General features: G+C 40.1%; 3 long non-coding RNA genes across 5 annotated transcripts in view; 2 read left to right on the top strand and 1 right to left on the bottom strand.

Annotated features, from left to right (window-relative positions):
• The window catches only part of LOC126412563 (uncharacterized), a 52,296-nt gene extending 38,004 nt beyond the window's left edge, over positions 1 to 14,292 (bottom strand). Inside the window, exon 1 of the long non-coding RNA XR_007575314.1 lies at positions 14,244 to 14,292. This is a non-coding gene — a long non-coding RNA (uncharacterized LOC126412563). The remainder of the gene's footprint in view (positions 1 to 14,243) is intronic.
• LOC126412558 (uncharacterized) overlaps positions 1 to 17,811 on the top strand; it is a 51,873-nt gene extending 34,062 nt beyond the window's left edge. The window contains exon 3 of the long non-coding RNA XR_007575306.1: positions 17,001 to 17,811. This is a non-coding gene — a long non-coding RNA (uncharacterized LOC126412558). The remainder of the gene's footprint in view (positions 1 to 17,000) is intronic.
• Positions 1 to 22,459, top strand: part of LOC126412561 (uncharacterized) — a 570,924-nt gene that overhangs the window by 238,765 nt on the left and 309,700 nt on the right. The window contains exon 3 of one of the 3 annotated variants that reach the window (XR_007575312.1): positions 17,833 to 17,851. The exons of the other annotated variants lie outside the window; for them this stretch is intronic. This is a non-coding gene — a long non-coding RNA (uncharacterized LOC126412561). Of the gene's footprint in view, positions 1 to 17,832; positions 17,852 to 22,459 lie in introns of those variants that run through there. 3 annotated transcript variants of the gene reach the window in all.

Here is a 22,459-nt window from a genome sequence, read left to right as displayed (position 1 = left end):
AGAGCAGTTGAACAGAATGGATAGTGTCTTGAAAGAAGGATACAAGATGAACATCAACAAAAGTAAAAGGAGGATAATGGAATGTAGTCGAATGAAGTCAGGTGATGCTGAGGGTATTAGATTAGGAAATGAGATGTGTAAAGTAGTAAATGAGTTTTGCTATTTGGGGAGAAAAATAACTGATGATGGTCGAAGTAGAGAGGATATAAAATGTAGACTGGCAATGGCAAGGAAAGCATTTCTGAAGAAGAGAAATTTGTTAACATCGGGTATAGATTTAAGTGTCAGGAAGTCATTTCTGAAAGTATTTGTATGGAGTGTAGCCATGTGTGGAAGTGAAACACGGACAATAGGTATTTTGGACAAGAAGAGAATAAAATCTTTCGAAATGTGATGCTACAGAAGAATGGTGAAGATTAGTTGGGTAGATCACATAACTAATGAGGAAGTGTTGAATAGGATTGGGGAGAAGAAAAGTTTGTGGCACAACTTGACTAGAAGAAGGGATCGGTTGGTAGGACATGTTCTGAGGCATCAAGGGATCACCAGTTTAGTATTGGAGGGCAGTGTGGAGGGTAAAAATCGTAGAGGGAGACCAAGAGACGAATACACTAAGCAGATTCAGAAGGATGTAGGTTGCGGTAGGTACTGGGAGATAAAGAAGCTTGCAGAGGATAGAGTAGCATGGAGAGCTGCATCAAACCCGTCTCAGGACTGAAGACCACAACAACAACAACAGCAACAACAACAATGACTGTTCCAGTTCATATACATACAGTCTGCTACACCCAAATGATTGTATGCATTCACTGATTCCCACTGTGACGTATGTATATTGTAGTCATAGTATCCTATGTTTTTTCATTTTTTTAGCTGTTGGATTTTACATATATGAACATTTAAAGCAAGTTTCCAATCTTTGTACCACTTTGGAATGTTATCAGTAATGTGACAGAATATTTGTGCAACTTTTTTTCAGGCAATAATTTATTGTAAACTACAGCAGCAGAAAAAATTCTGAGGTTACTGTCAGTATTTTCTGCAAAGTCATAAATATATAATATGAACAGCAAGAATCCTTACACACTTCTCGGCAGCATAGCTGAAGTTACTTCTGCATCTGTAGGTTACACTCTATATCTACATCTACGTCTATACTCTCCAAACCACCGTGAGGTGTTGCATGGCAGAGAGTACATCCCATTTTACCAATTATTCCAATGATATACGGATTCAGGAAGAATGGTTGTTTGAATGTCTCTGTGCGTACAGTAATTATTCTACTCGTTATCTTCATGGTCCCAGTGTGAACAATATACAGGGTGAGTCACCTAACGTTACCGCTGGATATATTTCATAAACCACATCAAATACTGACAAACCGATTCCACAGACCGAACGTGAGGAGAGGGGCTAGTGTAATTGTTTAATACAAACCATACAAAAATGCACGGACGTATGTTTTTTAACACAAACCTACGTTTTTTTAAATGGAACCACATTAGTTTTGTTAGCACATCTGAACATATAAACAAATACGTAATCAGTGCCATTTGTTGCATTGTAAAATGTTAATTACATTCGGAGGTATTGTAACCTAAAGTTGACGCTTGAAACCTCCGACATTCAGTTGCGTGTTGTAACAAACACGGGCCACGGTCGGCCAGCAGCATCTGCAGGGACATGTTTACGATGACGACCGTGTTTACGAGTGTGGCTGTAGTGCACTGTTGTAGTTTGGTCTAGCTGTCGCAGTGTCCACATGTAGCGCTTGCTGCTATTGTTATTCTGCATTCGTCTCTGCACGCAGACCAACTGTGGTACACAGTGTTACCAGACATCTGTGATAGTGTAGTGTTGTTGGAACTGTGACCATGGTGTATCCGAACTCTGAAAAGGAGGAGATGATACTCATCTATGGCGAGTGTCGACGAAATGCAGCTGAAGCCTGCAGGGCGTATGCAGAACAGTACCCAGACAGAGAGCATCCAACATGCCACACATTGCAAAACATCTACCGCCAACTGTATGCAACAGGTATAGTCGTAGCACGCAAACGGGTCTGTAACAGGCCCGTCACAGGAGAAGCGGGTGCAGTTGGTGTGTTAGCTGCTGTTGCCATGAATCCACACATGAGTACATGGGACATTGCGAGAGCCGGTAGACTGAGTCAAAGTAGTGTCATGCGCATACTGCATCGTCACCGCTTTCACCCGTTTCATGTGTCGCTACATCAGCAATTACATGGTGATGACTTTAATCATCGAGTGCAATTCTGTCAATGGGCATTAACAGAGAATGCGTTGCAGTTCTACCTGTTTACCGATGAAGCGGGTTTCAAAAACCACGGGGCAGTGAATCTACGGAACATGCATTACTGGTCCGTGGACAATCCTCGCTGGCTCAGACAGGTAGAGCGACAGCGACCGTGGACTGTAAATGTATGGTGCGGAATCATTGGCGACCACCTCATTGGTCCTCACTTCATTGCAGGGGCCCAAACAGCTGCAACATACATCGCGTTTCTACAGAATGATCTGCCAACGTGGAATTGCAATCAGTCTACAAAGAGACTGCTTGTAAAATTCTCGTGCAACTCACCATACAATATTGCTTAAGTGTGAGTGACCCATATCAAATAGGACTAACTGTGGATACTGAACCCATGCAAAAAAGGGAAGCACAAATGGTCACAGGTTTCTTTGACCCATAGGAGAGTGTTACAGATGTGCTGAGAAAATTAACTAGCAGTTGCTTGAAGACAGATGCACACTATCCTATAAGAGGCAGCTTAGAAAACTTCAAGAAGCAACTTTGATGAATCTAGAAATATTTTATAAGACCCAAAATACTGCTTCCACTGAGATCACAAAGACAGGATTACAGTGTGCACCAATGTTCAAGTAACGATTGTTCCACACTCCAAATGTGATCGTAACAGCAAGAGGCCTTAATAATTGGTGCAATGCACAATACCATGCTATGCACTTCACTGTGGTTTGCTGAGCACGGTGTAGGAGCATGGATACTTCCAGAAATGAAAGTAATATAATTATGTATGAATCTAAGAGGAAGACTTTAATGATGAAGAGCTATAATTCTTTTATAAATATGGTACAAATATACTGGACTGTAATGAGTGTATTAAATGCATATGATAAAGTGGTTTGATAAAGTCAAATGCGTGTGTATAGTGATTTGGATTAGGTTATACTGGCACATTTAGTCCTGCAGCAAGATCTGGGACATGAAACAATTTTATATAAGGACTGCATTTCTAAATGGTATTTTTGAAGATGGAATTTTAATGCATCAGTCAGAATGCTACGACAATAATAAGGGACCTGTAAGCAAATTGTTGAAAACTATGGTTTTAAGCAAGCATCAAAATGCTTATATACATGTGCTGTTAAATTTCATAGTGGATGTAATGTCTGGGAGATCTGAATTGATCTTTACATGTTCCACAATGTAAATATGACACCATTACTGCTTTTTCCTGTTGATGATGGACTGATTATGGAGCACAGCCGTAAGAGTAGGCAGATGGGCTCAACAAACACACGTGCACAATGCACTGCTGAAAATAATACTGAGGTATATTAAAATGACAATATTATGTAAAGGACAGATTACTACTCACCACATAGCACATATGTTGGTAGCAGATACGCAGAACAAAAAGACTATCAGACGAGTATGCTTTTGGCCAAGAGGTCTTAATCAGTATTAGACAACACAAACATGCAATCACACATGACCACAGTCTCTGAGTGCTCAGGCCAGACTGTGAGCAGCAGTGCATGATGTGAGAAGCAGTCTGGGTAGTAGTGGTACGGAGGGGGCTGGGATGAGAATGGGGCGAGGTAGCAGGGCAGGAGTGAGGGAAGGTTAAGTGCTACTTATGGGAGCATACATGAACAAGGTAGAGAAATGGTAGGGCAGCTAGGTGAAGTCAGGAGCTAAGACAGAAGGTAGGGAAGGGGGAGGGGAGGCAGGGGCCAGTGGATGACGAGAGAAGTAAAAAGACTGTGAGTACACTGGTGGCACCACATGGTATCCCACTTGTCACTATTATTGCCACCTCCCTTAACACTAATATTCCTAATGTCCTTGGCCTTGCCACTATTGAACTCAACGTTTCCCAATGCCCAATGGATTTCATGCTTACAACCTACTTCCTAGTTACAATGACCAACTATATCCTTACCCACAATTACTTCTCCTTTGATGGCATCACCAGCAAACAAATACAGGGTATGGCAGTGGGCACCCGCATGGCAGCATCCTATGCCAACATATTCACGGGCCATGTGGAGGAATCCTTTGTAACCACCTAGAATACCAATCACCTTACCTGGTTCACATTCACTGATGACATCTTTATGATCTGGATCGAGTTGTGAGGGCCCTGTGCGCTATCCACATTCCTACGGAATCTCAACACCTGCTCCTGCACTCACTTCATCTGGTCCTCCTCAACCCAACAGGGCACCTTCCTTGATATTGACCTCCTCTTAAAGATGGCTACTATTTCTGTACATCCATCCATATCAACTCTTCTAAACGTGAGAAATACCTCCACTTCAACAGCTGCCACTCATTTCATAAAGCCTAGTCACCTGTGGCCACTGCATCTGTAATGATGAACAATCCCACTTGAAATATACAAACTGTAATTACATTGCCAACCTCGAACACAAACAGATCTCCCATGCCTTATCTCTCCAGTCAACCTCCATCTACAAAAGTCACATCATCTCACCACAGAGGAGCATTCCCCACGTGACTCAGTACCATTCAGGACTGGAGCAACTGAATCACATGCTCTGCCACGGTTTCAACTGCCTCTTGTCATGCCCTGAAATGGGGGCTGTCCTAGCCGCAATCCTTCCCACCCCTCCCACACAGTAGTATTCTGCCGCTCACCAAAACTACACAATTTCCTCATTCATCCAGACACAACCCCTGCTCCCAACTTGTTGCCTCAGAGCTAATACCACTGTAATAGACCTCGATTCAAGACCTGTCCCATACTTCTTCCCACCACCACCTACTCCAGTCTTGTCACAAGCCTCACCTATCCCATTAGAGGCAGAGCAACCTGTGAAACAAGTCATGTTATCTACAAGCTAAGCTGCAACCACTGTGATGTGTTCTATGTGGGCCTAGCATCCAACAATCTGTCTGTCTGAATGTGAATGGTCACCAGCAAACAGTGCCCAAGAGACAGCTGGACCACCCAGTTGCTGAGTCACTGCCCAACACAACATTCTTCATTTTATATGACTGCTTCACAGCCTGTGCCACAATCCTTCCTACCAACATCAGTTTTTCTGAACTGTGCAGATGAGAACTCTCTCTGGAGTATATCCTATGTTCCTGTAACCCTTTTGACCTCGGCCTTCATTAGCCATTGTTTTCCACTCTCCACCCACTCCAGCACATCAGTGATGGCCTTTTTGGCTGAAAGCTTAAATGTTTGGCAGTCTTTTTGTTCTTCCTATGCGCAGCCCAACATCTCCACTGTATGGTGAGTGCCAGTCTGTATTTTTCATAATTCTGTCATTATTCCATCCCGGATTTTCCACCATTTGATATATTAAAATGACAATTACAGAAGGAATTAACGCTGAGGAAACTAATGACTGTAGTATTGGAGCTTACAGTAATATCAATCATGCTGGGGAAATGTAGACAAATGATACTCTTCCTGAGTTTTAAGGTGATGCAGTTGTATGAAAAAGTAAACTATGGTAGTATGTCATTCTGTTACCAAGTAGGGCTCAATATGTAGGTGCATGTGATGATTTCAAATTATTTTTGTGATTACACTGGCTTCAGAGAGAAGTTAAGAGCTGTTGATGGGTCTTCTGTTCTTAACTTACAATTAGTTGTACAAAGTACACACTAGAAAGTTTCACACTTATAATGTAATAGTAAGACAGAGATATCAAAAAGAATTTTCAAAATGGGTAGCTTCTAAAGACGAAATAGCGAGACTAACAGAGGATCAAGTAAGCAAAAAGACAAAGTTCAATAGACATCCTTGAATAATGTATTAGTTAGTGAAGATAAGTAACTCAAGGAGCAAATGTAAAAATGCAACAAATGAATCAGATAAAAGGAATTACAGATATCTAAAAAATTATATTGACAGGAAGTGCAAATTGCCATAGCACCAATGTCTAGATTAGAAATTCAACGTTATAGAAGCACGCATGACTATGCAAAACATATAGACTGCATATTGGAAAAGTAAAGAGATCTTCATAGAAAAGGGAAACACTGTTAGCAAATTTAAAAAGTCTACTGCAAGAACAGCTCTTTTCCTGCAATTATGAAACCTACTTATTGGAGGAAAAAAAAAAAAAAAATGCGCAAAATATCAAACATTAAAAACTAAACATTAAGCACTAGCTGCCTAACAATATACAGACAAGAAGCTGAAGGCACTGTGGTACATCCTTCATGTGAGTCATTGCTGCCTACTGCGCATGCATGGATTGACAGCAGTTTAGAACTGTTCTCTTTTGTGGGGATAATGTGTCTGCTAATTTCCATAGTTTCAGCTATTCTACCACCAGATGGCTGTTGCACTAGACAGTACCTTTCACTGTGGATCGTCATGTAATACCCATTTTAAATATATAAATGGACAATGGATTAAGCTCGGATCCACTTTTTGCAAGAACACAAATTATTGTTTTGTTTTATCACCAAATCAATGCACGCCCGCATACCAACTGAAGAAACAATCAAAGTGATTGAAAGACAACTACACTGGACAAATATAATACCAAAAACACATTCACAGGAAGTCTCTACTATTTTGAAGGTAATCACAGGTTTAAACTATTTCAGAGTTATAGATGAATTCTACATCCTACATGGGGTTACCGATAAATGGCCTACTGGCCAACATCTTCCTTAACCACCTTGAAAACAAAATCTTTGGAGAAATAATAAAAACAAAACAGTACAAAGTAATATACTGGTACAGTTATGTTGATGACATAATTTGCTCGACAGATGAAACACATTATTGGATGCTCAGAATACACAGAGCCATCAATACTGGTCACCCAAAAATACCCTTCACCTTTGAAACTGAAGAGACAGATACATAGATTTACTTGACATCACAACAGAAACCAAAAAAATATGAACACTGGTTTTCAGTGTATAGAAAACCAACACCGAACAGTACAATTATCCGCAGCACAACAAACCACCAAACAATCCACAAGCACGACAGCCTCAGATACATCCTACATACATAATTAAATACTTATTCCACAGATCATGAATGTGACATTTCATAATGATGTGAATCATGTCACTTTAACATAATTTTTCTTTACACAATTATTTTTACTGCTTCATATCTAAAAATTCATCTATTGAGTAAGAGTTGTCATTCAGAAATTTTTTAAAACTTGTTTTTAAATGTTGGATTGCTTATGTCAGACTTTTAATGCAATTTAACAAATGGCCAAAGATTTTTGTGGCAGCATAGTTTACCCTTTTCTGTGCCAAAGTAAGATTTAAGCCAGAATAGTGATGATCAACTTTCTTTTAGTGTTGTACCTATGCACTATACAGTAATTTTTGAATTGGGATGGGTTATTAATAACAAATTTCGTATGTAAATGTATGTATTGAGGAGGTACTGTGAATATCCTGAGTATCTTAAATAAATGACTGCAAGGTGATTTTGGGTGGGCTGCAGCTATCATTCTGATTACATGCTTTTGTGCAATGAATACTTTTTCTCTTAATCAAGAATTACCCCAAAATATGATGCCATATGAAAGCAATGAGTGAAAATAGGCGTAGTAAGCTAATTTACTGATATGTTTGTCAGCAAAATTTGCACTAACCCTAATAGCATAAGTAGCTGAACCTAACTGTTCCATCAGATCATCAATGTGTTTCTCCCAATTCAATTTACCATCACTGCACACACCCAGAATTAGCAACAGACTTCGGTTCATAGTCTATATTTATAAATGGTTTTATGCCATTTGCTTTAGTGTACAGAATTGTATATACTGTGTTTTCTCAAAATTTAGTGACAGTCCATTTGCAGACAACCACTTCATAATTTCCCGAAATACATTATTTACAATTTCCTCAGGTGATTCTTGTTTGTTGGGTGTGGTTACCATACTTATATCATCAGCAAAATGAACTTGCTTTGCATCTTCATGAATATAGAGTGGCAAGTCAGTGATATATATTATGAACAAAAAGGGACTCAAACTGAACCCTGTGGTACACTATTCTTGATACCTCCCCAGTTAGAGGACTCTGCTGATTTTTGCAGACTATCTGTACTGTTAATTTCAAAACCAAATTGACATTTTGTTAGTACCATACTTCATTTTTACAAATATGTGATGTTACTCTTGAATACATTATTTTTTCAAAAATTTCGGATAAAGCTGTCAGAAGTGAGATTGGGCAGTAGTTGTTAGCAAGAAACATATCCCCTTCTATTTTAGTCTATATGAAAAAATGCCCTGTTTCAGTGAGCTGCTACGTATGTGGCTGAGAATCATACTTATCTGTTGGGAATAAGCTTTTAGTACTCTGCCATCAATTCCAAGTGAGCTTTTACTTTTGAGTGAATTTATAATTTTCCTCATTTTAGTAGGAGAGGTGGGTTGAATTTCAGTTTTATCAAATTACGTAGGTATTGCCTCTTTCACATACAGCCTTGCATTTTCTAATGAATGGCTGGATCCTATTTTCTCTAAAATACTAAAAAAATGATCGTTAAAAATGTTTTCTGCTTCTGAGTTCTTGTTAACAAACTTTGCACTGAGTTTGATAGAAATACAGTCTTCCTCTTCTCTCAGCTGCTCTGTTTCCCATTTAACAACATTCCAAATTGTTTTAATGTTGTTGTCAGATGCACTAATCCCAGACATAATGCATATATATTCTGGACTTTTCAATAACTTTTCTTAAAACAGTGCAGTAGTTTTTATAATGTTTCACTCTTTCTGGATCGGAAATACAGAAGCATTCAATTCCAACTGTCTCCTTTGACCCATGACGTCACAAATATGGTGGAAACTACGTCTACATCTACATCTACATACATACTCTGCAATCCACAATACGGTGCGTGGCGGAGGGTACCTTGTACCACAACTAGCATCTTCTCTCCCTGTTCCACTCCCAAACAGAACAAAGGAAAAATGACTGTCTATATGCCTCTGTATGAGCTCTAATCTCTCTTATCTTATCTTTGCTGTCTTTCCGTGAAATATAAGTCGGCGGCAGTAAGATTGTACTCCCACCCGAGTTCCTGAAGCATTTCCGTAACACTCACGTGATGATCAAACCTAGCAGTAACAAATCTAGCAGCCCGCCTCTGAATTGCTTCTATGTCCTCCCTCAATCCAACCTGATAGGGATACCAAATGCTCGAGCAGTGCTCAATAATAGGTCATATTAGTGTTTTATAAGTGGTCTCCTTTACAGATGAACCACATCTTCCCAAAATTCTACCAATGAACCAAAGACGACTATCCCTCTTCCCCACAACCGCCATTACATGCTTGTCCCACTTCATATCGCTCTGCAATGTTAGGCCCAAATATTTAATCGACGTGGCTGTGTCAAGCGGTAAAGTACTAATGGAGTATTAAAACATTATGGGGTTCTTTTTCCTATTCATCTGCATTAATTTACATTTATCTATATTTAGAGTTAGCTGCCATTCTTTACACCAGTCATAAATTCTGTCCAAGTCATCTCGTATCCTCCTACAGTCACTCAAAGACGACACCTTCCCGTACACCACAGCATCATCAGCAAACATCCGCACATTGCTATCCACCCTATCCAAAAGATCATTTATGTAGATAGTAAACAACAGCAGACCTACCACACCACCCTGGGCACTCCAGATGATACCCTCACCTCCGATGAACACTCACCATCGAGGACAACATACTGGGTTCTATTACTTAAGAAGTCTTGGAGCCACTCACATATTTGGGAACCAATCCCATATGCTCATACCTTAGTTAGGGGTCTGCAGTGGAGCACCGAGTCAAACGCTTTCCGGAAGTCAAGGAATATGGCATCCATCTGATACCCTTCATCCATGGTTCGCAAGATATCATGTGAAAAAATGGCGAGTTGTGTTTCGCAGGAGCAATGCTTTCTAAAGCCGTGTTGTTGCGTGGATAGCAACTTCTCTGTCTCAAGGAAATTCATTATATTCGAAATGAGAATATGTTCGAGAATCCTGCAACAAACCGATGTTGAGGATATTGGTCTGTAATTTTGAAGATCCATCCTTCTACCCTTCTTATATACATGCATCACCAGCGCTTTTTTTCCAGTCACTCGGGACTTAACGTTGGGCAAGAGATTCGCGATAAATGCATGCTAAGTAAGGAGCCAATGCAGTAGAGTACTCTCTGCAAAACCGAATCGGAATCCCATCAGGACCTGGTGATTTATTTATTTTCAATCCATTCAGCTGCTTCACAACCCCAGGGATGTCTATCACTATGTCCTCCATACGGGAATCTGTACGGTATGTTTGTACGATCCTCTTGCGTGAAAGATTTCTCAAATGCTAAATTTAAAATTTCAGCTTTCGTTTTGCTGTCTTCCGTTGTCAGGCCAGACTGATCAGTGAGTGACTGGATGGAAGCCTTCGACCCGCTTACCGATTTTGCGTAAGACCAGAATTTCCTTGGGTTTTCAGCAAGATCTTTTGCTAAGGTGTGACGGTGGTTGTGGTTGTATGATTTGCTCATTGCTCTTTTTATTGCAGCACGAATCTCTATTAACTTTTGCCTGTCCTCATTCTCGCGATCTTTCTTGTACTGCTAGTGCAACTGTCTTTGCTTCCTGAGCATTCTCCCAATTGCGCTGTTAAACCATGGTGGGTCTTTTCTGTCCGTAACCCACTTTTTTGGCACATACTTCTCCAATGCATAATTTACAATGTGTTTAAAATTTGTCCATAATTCTTCCACATCCGTTGTACCGGAAGTAAATGAAGTCGATTCATTTACTAACAAGGGGAGGCCGCCAATTGTGAAATTCAGATTCGATTCATACTGCGCATAATAAAAGCTCATGGCCAGAGGTGTAATGTGGCAAAGCCCGAAGATGCACTTCTCAGCCGTTGTCGAGAAAATCGACAGTTAAAATAAACCGTTGCGGTGAAATGCCCTCTTCGGTTAATAATTTTATACAGCGTCGTGGCGCAGCGGTAAGCGCTCGGGTTTGTAATCGGAAGGTCGCCGGATCGAATGTCGCGCCATGCAACATTTTTTTTTTTTATTATTAGTTTTTCGTAATTCAAATATATATATAAAAACAAAGATGATGTGACTTACCAAATGAAAGTGCTGGCAGGTCGACAGACACACAAACAAACACAAACATACACACAAAATTCAAGCTTTCGCAACAAACTGTTGCCTCATCACGAAAGAAGGAAGGAGAGGGAAAGACGAAAGGATGTGGGTTTTAAGGGAGAGGGTAACCATATATAACTATCAATGAATTTCTTATGCATTTTGGTGAAGGCGGATCGCTCTCCAATTGTACCGCCTCCATTTTTCCGTTTGTTTAACAGGGTGTACCAAAGCTCTCACGTCCGCACTGATTTTCGACGATGTTATAAGTTGCGCTAGGGACCGCATCTACCTTCTTTCGAAGTTAGCAGGCAACTACGCTTTTATGCAGCGGTTCATTTCGGCCCATTCAACATCTGTCCTTCAAGTGTAACGAGCGAGTAACGGAGCTTATATTTCATACCTGCCACAGCAAATTTGTGTTCGTGGGGTCTCTATTCTAATTCGAACGTTTGACTTACGCTATACGTATTCGTTTCGGAATATCATTTCTATGTCTTCCTTTAACTATACGTGGTTAACATTATGAAGACAATTAATAACATTTGTGAAATACAACTTTGTTTGCGGAAAACATAATGACGTTCGAAGTCGCCAGTTTTTCCATGACAAACGACTGTCAACAACTTATTATATGCATAATTGTTGCAACTGATTGCCGGGAATTATATCTGTGTGTGTGTGTGTGTGTGTGTGTGTGTGTGTGTGTGTGTGTGTGTAGACACATTTGAATAACAAAAAACAAATACTAAAAAAAAAAAATTGCATGGCGCGAGATTCGATCCGGTGACCTTTGGATTACAAACCCGAGCACTTACCACTGCGCCACGACGCTGTCGATAATTATTAATCGTTGAGAGTATTTCACCGCAACGGTTTATTTTAACTGTCGATTTTCTCGACAACGGCTGAGAAGTGCATCTTGGTGCTTTGCCACATTACACCTTTGGCCATGAGCTTTTATCATGCGCAGTATGAATTGAATCTGAATTGCACAATTGGCGACCTCCCCTTATAAGTGGGATACTAACAACTGCTTATCTGCTCTTTCTAGTAAGAATACTCTCCTAGCCTTCTTGACCGAGTTTTTAACTGTCGTAACCATAGTCATAATGACAGCATCATGATCACTAATCCCTGTCTTAACACTGACACCATCGATGAGGTCTGGTCTGTTCATGGTTACCAGATCTAAAATATTTCCACTACGCATTGGCTGTCAATTTAGCTGGTCATGTCAGTTTTCGAATAATGTGTTCAAAAGTAATTCACACGACGGCTTGTCTGTACCACCTGTAATGAATCCAAAGACATCTCAGTCTATACTAGGTAGGTTGAAGCTGCCTCTGACTAATATAGCATGATCCAGGTACTTCTGCGATACAGAGTGTAGACTCCCTTTAAATGATTCTAGAACTGTCATGCCCCTCCACAACACTAAAAACGCATTCCGAACACCCAAGCCCTGGTAAAACAGCCCCCCACACCCAGAGACTAACCACAGACGTACCCCTCCCATATTTCCTTTTCCCAGACTGCGACTTGTCCTCCTCCACCACAACCCCAGGCCCAACCAACTTACCCCCATACTTAATAAACTCAGAACATACTTCACGACAAAATAAAAACCAGTCAAGCACACTCTTCTCACTCACACGAGTCTCAAGCGAGCAAAATAATGAGAGAATTTGTAACAAAAGTAATACATGAACAACACAATCTCACACATGCCCAACCTAGACTTCTCGAACCAGGAACCGCGACATATGGAGCGCCACAGGTTATCCCTATAGTACTGCCCCATATAACCATGTCTGGTCTGAGACGCCGGAACTTTTGCCAATTTCATGTCATGCCCACAAACAGCGCACTTCACAACCTCCGCCAACAAGCCAAACAGCTGCAGAAATTTAATCAACTCCAACAGACTCACCCCTGTCATAGCATGCAAGCGCACACTGTTAATTTTATCCATCATATCCATATCTAACAAGAGCAGCAACAAATTAATTTACTCAAATTAACACACGACATGCAGCAAACAGCACTACAATAACTTTCACACAAAAGCACTAAATTGTTAACTCACTGAAAACAATTCCTCTCCACACACACAGCCAAACAAGAACAGGCCAGAACAACTAGTAACACTAAACTGAACCCAATACACCACACAACATGAAACCCCTAAACACACCACCAGAGGGCACCACGAACAGCACCACAAAGACACCTACAAACATGCCACACTCACAAACCAAACTCCACGCCGTCATGACGTCACACAGCACAACAGCCTCACATCATAGGTCAAAGCCGACGGGTGGGATCGGACACTTTGATCGAACCTTCTGGATCATTACTCCTCCTAGCTATAAGATACATTTCCCTTTTCTGTTTACAGGGTAATTTTATCCCTTTTGTAAGTCATGGCCTGTTAGATGGTTTCAATTAACTACATGGACTGAACAGATTTCCAATGGGCAGAGATAGCTACACACAAGAACTAAATATAATCAGACAGACTGCCACAGAAAATGGTTACAAAATAAACATTGTTGATAAGCTAAACCATAAAATAAAAACACAACTGACACAGAATATAACATATGACTGATAACCACACAACAGAGAACACCAGAGGCACAGAAGACGAAGAAAATGCAAACAACAAGGAAATATGGTACACCATGACATTTGGCAACAAAATAACACACACAAAAGAAACATCACGAAGGAACAAGGTATAAATGTGCCATATAAAACAAACAACACTTGGCAGAAAAGACTGAAAATACCTAACATCACCAAAGACAGATTCAACAAAGTAGGTATATACCAACTAACCTGCAAATACTGTGATTCAGTATACATTGGGCAGACATGCAGAAATTTCAAGTTATTTATTTGTCCCTATAATTCTCTTTTTCAGTATATATATTGTACACAGTATATTGGACAGAAAATCTTTTTTAGCTATTGGTTTTTCAAATGTCAAACATACATGATTTAAATTTTTATGACAAATTGGATCTATACAGTTAATAATTACAAAATTCTAAAATACTGAATATTTATAACTTATTTCTACAATTAAAGATATAAATTACATTTTTTCTTGTATAAGATACTGTGAAATTGAATAGTAGCAGTTTCTTAGAAGGTAGGCTGTCACAGACTTTTTAAAGCTTTGTAGTTCAGGAAGAGATTTTGTATGCCTTGGTAATATGTTGTAAAGTTTTGTTCAATCATGATATACACCTTTTTGGCATAATGTTGTGTTACAATGAATAGCATGTATGTCACTGTCTGACCTGGTACTGTAATCATGGACACTTTTGTTTTGAGGAAAAAGGTTTTCTTTTCTCAGTATGCTTTTTTTGACTTGCATGACTACTTCCAGTATATAAATGCAGGGAAGGGGTAAGATCTTTAAAGAAAGGTTTGCATGGTTTTCTGCTGCTCACTCGTTTCATTATTCTTATAATAGCCTTTTGTTTCCTGAAAACTGTTATGGCTTGGTGTACATTTCCACAGAAAATGATACCGTACTTCAGAATTGAATGTACACGAGCAAAGTCTACAGCCCTAACTGTTTCTACACTAGTATTGTTGCAAAGAATTCTTACTACATAGCTCATTTTTGCTAGTTTTCAATTTTGGGATGTGATATGAGTGCTCCATTTAAGATTCTCCTGGATATGAATCCCAGGAAATTTAGTTTCATTGACAGCACTAATGTTTTGGTTATCTATACATATTACAGGTTGTACCGGATTTTTATTTTGATCAGTGTGGAAATTCATGAGTACCATTTTTTGGGGATTGACTATTAGCCTGTTTCTGGTAAACCATTCAGACACATCTTTTTGTAATATCTTTTGCAGATGCAGTAAGATTTTCTTCTTTATTCCCTTCGTCATCTGCAAACAGTACTGGTACAGAATCCCTAATGCGTGATGGGAAAATAGTAATGTAGACCAAAAAAAGAAAGGGACCTAAAATGAAGCCCTGTAGAACACCTTGGTTTAGTCAACATGGTTCTTAAAGATGTACCTGGAGTTCATTTCCTTCCGCGTACTTAATTTCAGTTACCTGAGAGCGATATTCCAAATATGATTCAATCCACTGATTTGGCACACCTCTTACACCATACCATTCAAGCTTCCTCCGGAGTATACCATGATCAATCACATCAAAAGCTTTTGTTAGGTCCAAGAGTAAACCTGAGATATTTCTGTTGTTGTCCACTGCATTTAAGACATGGTTTATCAGATTGAAAGTGGCTGTTCCAATTGATCGCTGTGGTCTGAAGCCATGTTGACATCCAGAAATAATATTATTCTTTTCGAAGAATGTACTTAGTTTTGAAAGGAACACTTTTTCAATAATTTTCGAAAGCCCTGACAATAGAGACACAGGCCTATAATTACCCATACATTGCTGATCACCTTTATATAGGGATATTACTTTCGACATTTTCAGTTGCTGAGGGAAGACACCACACGATAAGGATGAATTGCATATGTCCAATAAAGGCGAAAGCATCTGTCTTGCTGTTATTTTTATGATATAGTCGGGAATATCATCAATACCAGTTGAATACTTACTCTTCAGTGAATTAATGGTATTTAGGAGCTCTCTTTGGCTTACTGTTTCCGAATAAGATACTCAGATACATTGGACAGATATGCAGAAATTTCCGAATTTGATACTCAGAACATTTATGACCACTGAAAAGTGACAACACACTTTCCACATTTGCAGAGCATCTCATTAAAAACGACTACTCCTCTGGTAGCATAGAAACAGACGTAAATCCTGAAACACAGAAACCATATGTCACAACTTTTGAAAATAGAAGACAATTACTATCTCCACAAGGCTACCACACGGGGCAAAAAGTTATCAATGACCAAACAGTACTATGTAATAAAAGACTATTCAACATTCTAATTGAATTATCCGACACACACACACACACACACACACACACACACACACACACACACACAGACGACATTTCAAAGTTCGCGGGCGTCAAAGAAAAACTAAAGATTAAACAAATGAGAAACGACAGCAGAAAGGGCATCAGAGGCATAAATTTGTGCAGAGAAATGGGTGTGTCCAAGTTACGGCGGAGAAAACGTGAGTAAATACTATCAAAAAGCAAAAGAGAATATATGAAGATACAAACTAAACGAAATAGTTCGCCTTACCATAGCTTCACAAAATCTTTGTCGATGCCCACAGGTCCCGATCAATTATACGAAATGTCGTTTGATATATAAAACAAACTTGTCACAACTAAGAACTAGGAAAATAAGAAAATGGTAAGGACAGAAACGAACATATGTCATTAATTTCACCAAAATATACAAATTAAAGATCGGATAATAAAATTAATGCAGACGGTCTTCTAACATCCCTCATGTATGCAGATGTCTAGTGTTCTGATTTAGACCTGTGGCTTATTTTGGTGTGCAGCCACAGGACACACTCAGTGTAAAATAAAGGCCAAAGTGCACATATAATTTAAATGACAACAAAATTTGATGCATCATATTCCATATCCAAAAATAACTCGTACGTATGTATTTTCAGGAAAATAGCAAGAAACCCACTGAGAATGCTACAAATGCTGTGACCCATTTTTGGGTGATACAGTAAAACACTAATTTGTGTACTTACAAAAAGGTGGACTCATCCTTAATCCATTAATATTTTTCTGCAACCACTGGAACTGAGCTCAAACTCAAATATGATGTAAATAGACCATTGTATTATAGAAGATGAGAAGCAAAAATCTCAGGAATACCTGTATTGCTGCCTTTAAAGCATGTAGTTCTCCAGTTGGACAACTCTGAAGTTGCTGGGCTTAAGACTGATGAACTACAAGAGGAAATTATCAACAAATGAAGCCTTCAAAGGATGGTGTACAGGCAAGTGGATCCTGAGTATCCCCTGTGGCTTAGAATCCACTATTTTATGTGTATTAATAATCTAGTGTTACCTATATATTTATTGTAAATAGTGACGAAATAGTGGTAAGAACATGTGTCGAATAGCAAGTATAGACTGTTGGGTCAGAATTTGTATGAGAAATAATGTTGTGAATGACTGTGCTCCCAGCGCACTTGTGAGAAATACCCCAGCTCACTGTGAGATATACCACAGTGCAGCAAACTAATGTAGACTATGGTGAGAGGTCAATGAAGCTTTCCCCTACAGCCAGACAGAGACTGTGGAGGGCTACTAGTCCTCTACCAACGAGAACTAGGGACACTGAATCCCATTCTTCAAAATCAGATATCCCACAATTATGCCCAAAGTGATACAATGTAGTGGTAAAATATTGACATGTTTTGTGAAAATATGTATAACTGTTGAAAATAAAGAATGATAACACTCATAATTTTGTGTGATGTGGTCAGAGGTAAAAATGTAAAATGAGTTTATGTTGTATAATTCTGTCGAGAATGAAGAAAGTTGCCATTCTTAACTTTGTGAGTTGTAGTCACATGAAAGTGTAAAATGAATGTAAATAAATGGGAATAATAATCCATTGGCACTACTGATGAGGTGACAAGAAAAATTTTATTGTCTCTGAGGTCAGTGTCTATAATATTTTTACAACGAGGTGGGAGGTGTCACATAATCCTATATTAAGACATGAAATATCACATTAAGTGTACTTTGTATAGCATTAAAGATAATACATGAGAAATAATTTTCTGATCAACGTGTGTGTGTGTGTGTGTGTGTGTGTGTGTTTTTGCTACTGTTGATGATGGTGAGAAGCTGTGTCAGGTTTCTAGTGATAAATCATCTCACTGCTCTAATGCCCCTGCATTAGGCAAGATGCATATGCAACCTCACGGTTACAGTGTTAAGTAAAGTACAGTAGTAAGTATACGTACTGTGGGGTGAAAGTCCAATAGCTATAGCAGTATTAAGTCTTTGAATGTGTTGTTAATTTCATCACATTACTACACATGTATCTTAAAATACATGCTGTTCCAAGTCACATTTCATGGCCACTGTTACAAGGACTGTAGACATTTCATTTTTGCAGTAAAGTCAGTAATAAAACAGAGCTCCAAAAATGTGCATACATATTAGCAGCTACATGTGACAGTGGATCAAGACTACCTTTCATCAGTATTGCCGGGTAACATCTGTGTGAAGTGCTAATTGGCAGTGGCAGTGGGAACAACCATGGGTGTCAAATCATCATCAGCTGATTAAAATACAGGGCTATTCAGAATCAAGAAACAGATTTCAGACATTTATATCTTCCAAATTACAAAAGGTAGCACCACAATGCCAACATTTGTGGACAGAGAACAGTTTAATTTTGGAATTACACAGCTAGACTTGCTTCAAAACTGTTTATTTCCTCAACATGAAGGTGATTCAAATGACTTCAGCTTAATGCAAAATGGTGCCTTGGCACATTTCTCTAAGTACATCCAATGTTACCTGAAGGTCACCATTCCAGGTGTTGGACTGGAAGAGGAGGAGCAGAAGATGAACTTCATCACCAGTGACCTCCCAGGTCTCCAGATTTGACTTCTTGTGACTTATATGTCTAAGGTTATGTAAAAGAGCACATTTTTATGCTCCCTCTGTCCAACACTTGAAAGTCTGTGACATCGCATTGTTGAAGCTGTGAATTTGACAACAAGAGACCAGCTGCTTTGTGTGTGGCAAGTAATGGGCCACTGTTTTGATATTTGTTGTGTAACACATGGTGCTCACATTGAATACATAAAAATTTGAAATTATCTCTTTCCACAAACGTTGGATTCATGTTTCTATCTTTAGTAGTGTGGAGGTGATAAATGTTTGAAATCTCTTCCTTCTTTTTGAATAGCCCTGTAAAATTGGTATTTTATTCACTGAAAACATGAAAATAAATCACACAAGACTTTTGATGAAACATCCATTTGTTCCATCAGAAAGAGGAGAACTAGAATAACACCAAAGACTTTGTACATAACCAGTTTCATGTTGAAATATTGTTAAGATATAATACCATTAAACTCACAAATATTTTCATACTCCCTCCACATATTTTATATTATGTCAATAATTTTTTCCATCACTTGTAACTTAGCATATAGTAACTATTTTGTAAGAATGGTATCTGCTTGTCAGTTTTTACCTCACCCATAAATACCTAATCCATTTATAAATCTGATGGCACTCTAATTGTTTGTCTGTTGCTGTCTTCAGTCTCATGACTGCTTTGATGCAGCTCGCCACACTAGCAAAACCTTCAGAAGCCCCTTGATCTTCACCTAAGAATAGAATTGGTGACACTATTCTATATGCTATCTACTTTATAGGTGAGCTACACTTTCCCAAAATTTTTCCAATAGTACAATGTTTAGTATTTGCCTTCCCTACTGCCAATCAGATAAACTCACTTCATTTCATATCACTTTGCAATGTTATGCCTAGATATTTGAGTGATGTGATTATGTCAAGCAGCACACTACTAATGGGGTATTTGAATGTTACCGTATTGCTTTATCTAGGCACATGTATTAACCTATATTTTTCTGCACTTCGAGCAAGCTAGGAACCTTATCCATACAGTCTGACCTTTGTCAACAGTGTGCAGTGGACACTTTCTCGAAAGCTAGGAGTATGGAATCTGCCTGCTTTCCTTCACCATGATACTGTCCTAAATATACACTCCTGGAAATTGAAATAAGAACACCGTGAATTCATTGTCCCAGGAAGGGGAAACTTTATTGACACATTCCTGGGGTCAGATACATCACATGATCACACTGACAGAACCACAGGCACATAGACACAGGCAACAGAGCATGCACAATGTCGGCACTAGTACAGTGTATATCCACCTTTCGCAGCAATGCAGGCTGCTATTCTCCCATGGAGACGATTGTAGAGATGCTGGATGTAGTCCTGTGGAACGGCTTGCCATGCCATTTCCACCTGGCGCCTCAGTTGGACCAGCGTTCGTGCTGGACGTGCAGACCGCGTGAGACGACGCTTCATCCAGTCCCAAACATGCTCAATGGGGGACAGATCCGGAGATCTTGCTGGCCAGGGTAGTTGACTTACACTTTCTAGAGCACGTTGGGTGGCACGGGATACATGCGGACATGCATTGTCCTGTTGGAACAGCAAGTTCCCTTGCCGGTCTAGGAACGGTAGAACGATGGGTTCGATGACGGTTTGGATGTACCGTGCACTATTCAGTGTCCCCTCGACGATCACCAGTGATGTACGGCCAGTGTAGGAGATCGCTCCCCACACCATGATGCCGGGTGTTGGCCCTGTGTGCCTCAGTCGTATGCAGTCCTGATTGTGGCGCTCACCTGCACGGCGCCCATCACGCATACGACCATCATTGGCACCAAGGCAGAAGCGACTCTCATCGCTGAAGACGACACGTCTCCATTCGTCCCTCCATTCACGCCTGTCGCGACACCACTGGAGGCGGGCTGCACGATGTTGGGGCGTGAGCGGAAGACGGCCTAACGGTGTGCGGGACCGTAGTCCAGCTTCATGGAGACGGTTGCGAATGGTCCTCGCCGATACCCCAGGAGCAACAGTGTCCCTAATTTGCTGGGAAGTGGCGGTGCGGTCCCCTACGGCACTGCGTAGGATCCTACGGTCTTGGCGTGCATCCGTGCGTCGCTGCGGTCTGGTCCCAGGTCGACGGGCACGTGCACCTTCCGCCGACCACTGGCGACAACATCGATGTACTGTGGAGACCTCACGCCCCACGTGTTGAGCAATTCGGCGGTACGTCCACCCGGCCTCCCGCATGCCCACTATACGCCCTCGCTCAAAGTCCATCAACTGCACATATGGTTCACGTCCACGCTGTCGCGGCATGCTTCCAGTGTTAAAGACTGCGATGGAGCTCCGTATGCCACGGCAAACTGGCTGACACTGACGGCGGCGGTGCACAAATGCTGCGCAGCTAGCGCCATTCGACGGCCAACACCGCGGTTCCTGGTGTGTCCGCTGTGCCGTGCGTGTGATCATTGCTTGTACAGCCCTCTCGCAGTGTCCGGAGCAAGTATGGTGGGTCTGACACACCGGTGTCAATGTGTTCTTTTTTCCATTTCCAGGAGTGTATTTGTATTTGATTGTTAAATGAGGAAGGCCAACAGCAGTTACTGATGAGGAAAGCGGCTCTCTGTATAATTATCAGTTTTTTCTTGTGCTGAGAGTGAAATATTCTGTGTAAAACTACAGACTGCAAACTACTGTTAGTCTGGAAACTATTCAGCTTAACAGGTTACAGGTCCAGTTTCAGTGAAGTGTTCTTGGGAAATCTTCTTCTAAACTGTGTTAGAAAGAAAAATTTTGAAAATGCTAGAAAATACAGTTGCAAGTTGATCTTAAAGTGTCAACAAATGAGTTTAGAGCACTGTCAGTTGAATTTTGAGGTTAGACATATTAACAGCTGTGTTTTAGGTTAAAAGATTTGCATTCAGAAAGTAACTTGTGATCATATAGTGTATACTTAGATCAAGGTCTGCAGAAATGGGTACGTTGGTTTATAAGGTACATAAATCATTACTCCAAGAATCTGACTGGTGAGGCTGGAAAAGGAAGGTATTCAATTACCATGAAGGTGTTTTGAATGTCATTGACAAGACATTACTGAAGCTCCAGCCACTCAAAGAAGGTGCTGCAGAAATACAAGTCAAAAAGCACAAGGAACAGTTTGATTTGTTTCCTAAGGCAAACATTTACACAGTCCGTATGCAACAAGTGCTATTAATTATGAAGTGTATCAGTGGTAATGAAAAAGGAAACAGTTAGTGATACATGAGATGCCTTAAAGCAGCAATTAGATGCCACATGCAAGGATCAGTTGTTTTAAAATTTGTTGAGTCATTTTCTCCATTAGTTGAGATTCATTTGTGCTTCAAATGTGTTCTACACTAATCCCTTCTTTTGATCAAATTGTGCCACAAATTTCTTTTTCCCCTATTTTGATTCACTGACTCATTAGTTACATGGTCTATTCACCTAGTGTCCTGTGTCCTCCTGTAACAACTCATTTC

This window comes from Schistocerca serialis, chromosome 7 (genome assembly GCF_023864345.2).
Source record: "Schistocerca serialis cubense isolate TAMUIC-IGC-003099 chromosome 7, iqSchSeri2.2, whole genome shotgun sequence".
NCBI lineage: Eukaryota > Metazoa > Arthropoda > Insecta > Orthoptera > Acrididae > Schistocerca > Schistocerca serialis.
The sequence above is the reverse complement of the archived record's forward strand: the minus strand, read 5'-3'. Positions and strand labels throughout refer to the sequence as shown.